Genomic DNA, 3,309 nt, shown 5'->3' with positions numbered 1-3,309 from the left:
CCTTCCTCAGGTATGGGAGCCTTGAGTCTCGAAATCTCTCTTCGTCAGGTACAAGAGCGTTGACTCTCGAAAGCCTTGACTCTCGAAACCTGAACGTCTCGTTGGTCTATCAGGTACTGGACTCGAATCGAGCTGTTCTGCGGCAGACCAAAACAGCCGCTTACCGAAACTTTTGCCATTAAACAATGCAATTGGAATTCTGGCCACCCACCTCAAAAAAAGATTGTAGTATGGCTAGGAAAAAATGCAGAAAATGGCAACCAAAATTATAGAGGGATTGGAGTGAACGGTGTGCATTCAAATATTTCAGAGGTCTCAGGAGATTGCTGGGGATGGTGGGGAAGATGTCCGTGAACACTGTCGTAGTACACAGAATCCAACCCACTATCAGATATGAGTCCAGAACTTGTGTCTGCCTTTGGGGACATGGTCCAGCTGCCCAGCAGAGCTTCCCCTGCGCGCACTGAGATGGACATGTGGTGCCTGTTTATCGCTAGCGACATTGTAATGAAGATGCAATTCCCTGCATGGACACTTATGTCTTTATAGGAAATCCATCATGTGTGACGTGGTCAAATTGGGGAGAAAATGGGAAGTGTGACCCACTCGTGCAGTATGAGCCTGGGTTCTGAGCATTCTCAGGTGGACAGGCAGGCAAAAGCTTTTGAGCCTAGGGATATTCCCAGGGCTTGAGAAAAAATGTCTGTGGTTGCTGAGGAGGGCATGCGCTGACAGTGCAAGCACACCTGTTAAAAATTGGTGCAAAATGGATATGATTCAGAGACACTCGAGAGGTGCACCTGTATGGCCAAAGGCGATGAAGAGAGGGTCACAACCTGTGGCCAGCACGCAGGCATGAAGACGCATGAGTGTAAAATGGACGAGTGTCTGTAAGGTTCATCAGTGTGCCGTCGATGTACGAGCACAGAGGGTGTACGATACATTGCTTATTTTCTAGAATTAGGCAGGCCCAAGATCAAACCAACTTCAAGATGGCACAGATATGATAGGAAAGCACTTTGTACATGCTCTAGGATACGGCCTTCATAGGCTCTGACACCAGACCCTGGCAATGGAGACTAGTTTCTCAGAAGCAAAAGCTGTCGTTTGAATCACGCCCTGGATGATGCACATGGAGCAGCGCATAGAAGGTGGGAGACTGTGAAAGAGGTGTTTGCTCCAGGCATGAATCTGCACATTTTAAGAGTGAATGTGTTTCACGTGCATATTATACACCCATGGGAGCAGGATGTAAGGCCAAGGGCCTTTTGGGTCCTTTCCCGTTCTAACACACTGTGTGTGTAGTGAAAATGTGTGGGGGACTGCCTTTGCCAGAGCAATAAGGTGCCAGCCAAGGACACATGCCAGCTCCCGCCCAAGTTTGCTGGCACTAGCTGCCAGTGCCAGGGGGCATGAGGAGGCCACCCCTGTGCCAGTCATTGGCTCTACACCAGTATCTTCTGAACCCCCAGAGAGAAGTGATGTGTGCCTGAGGTTCCTTGGCAGAACATGGATCCTTTGGCAGGGGAAGCAGCAGGTTGGCACGATGCCAGTGCTGTCCTCTCCACCTGGTTCCAGGCCATGTGAGACCTGCCCAGAAACACCAGGAGCAGCCAGAACAACACCCCTCTGGACGTGCCCCTTTGAACTTTGGTTGGAGCTCTTTTGCAAGCCACTCTTGGCAAAAGCCAGACTACGCCAGTCTTTCTCTCTGATACGTACGCCCCTTGGACGATCCTTTCTTCGCATATACCGAACGGCACTCACTTTTTGGCGTGATTTTTGTGGCTGCACACCAGTGTTCCCCCTAAGCTGAGTTAGTGTGCGCCAGCTCACAGTTTTTTAGACTCCGGCTCACACATGTTTGCCTTCGCTCAAGAAGGATGGCTCCAGAGCAAACTAATTTATGCAGTAGCCAAATTTGCTCGCTCACAACTTTCATGCCAGTAGCTCACAAAGTAGAATTTTTGTTCACAAGACTCCACAGCTTAGAGGGGACATTGCCCCACTCCAGCTTATCTGCAGGCATGTTTAACATCCAGTGCACATCCTCGTCACATCCATTGCACGCCCATGTACACATTTGCTCAACTATCCCATTGGTGTGGTCGCGACCCAAACTGGCAAAGCCTTTGAGAAACCCGGCCTGGGCTTGCCGGCACGTCATGTGTGAACACACATGCATCTCCACATATCAGAATCTGTGTGTGCTCACGGCCAAGCACTAATGTAAGTGTGGCCCTTGTACCAGGCAGTGCAAGTGTGCCCCGGCAGGTCCTCTGTAGCGCCAGGCAGTGCGTCCACGTGCTCTCTTGTCTTGCCTACTCCCTTCCACCCCTACCCCCATGGTGCACTTTGTGCTGAATTCTTTTGCTTGTATCCCAGAGAAGGGAAGAGATGAACTCCCACCTCCCCCCCCCCAGTGCAGAATGGATGGGGAGAAAGGAGAGGAAGAGGGCGGAAGGAAGGAGGGGGTATCCCTCTGATTCAAAGCCTTGGCACCAGTGAGGAGCCCAAACCTCATCTGCTTGTTTTTCTGTGCATGTGTGTTTGTGTGCAAACAGTTCCTGGATAGCGGCAGTTTCCCCCCCATTGGGGGGCGGGCGGGCAAGGGGACGTTATCAGGACGGGGAGAAGAATTAGCACTCAGGAGCCCTAAGAAATCCGCAGTGTGTGTGTGCGTGTGCGTGGTTGGGGTAAGAGGCAGTCTAACCCCGATCAGCAGACCCTAAAACTTACGGGTATGCGCGTATGGCTTCAAAGGAAAATGCACAAGAAATGGGAACCTTTCCCTTCCTCAGATGCGGGGAGCGGGATTGCTGGGAAATTACCCAAGGACCCTCTCCCTCCTACCCCTAGCTTGCCCCCTGTCCTGACCCCCTCCCCCCACATTTTCTTCTTTGTCACTAACACACTACTCCCATCTTACCCCCCCCCCTTGAGTTTACAAAAAACGACCCTTTTCCCTGGCAGTTTTCTAAAGCATTCCTAAATTAGGAATCCTAATTCTCTCTTCCCCAGCCCCATAACTTGCTAGATCTTCTCTCCCCCATCGATCTCCTCTTCCCAAACTGGATGCCCAGCAATGCAAAAACCTAGGATGCACCCCCCCCTCCTTTACCCCTGTGCCATGCATCATTGCTTCTCTTGCAATTTTGTGGGGGGGTTTTTTTTGGGGGGGAGTGTTTAAAAATAAAACAACCTCAGTCAACTTCCATCCTTTCGGGGGCCGGGGTGAGGGAAAGACAGCTCCAGGATCCCTAGGAGGAGCCCAGTGCGATGCCTCTGAACCCCCCCCCCCCACGGCAA

Source organism: Gekko japonicus, unplaced genomic scaffold (assembly GCF_001447785.1).
Source record: "Gekko japonicus isolate JY-2015 unplaced genomic scaffold, Gekko_japonicus_V1.1 scaffold248, whole genome shotgun sequence".
Classification (NCBI taxonomy): Eukaryota; Metazoa; Chordata; class Lepidosauria; order Squamata; family Gekkonidae; genus Gekko; species Gekko japonicus.
Note: the sequence above shows the minus strand (reverse complement) of the source record.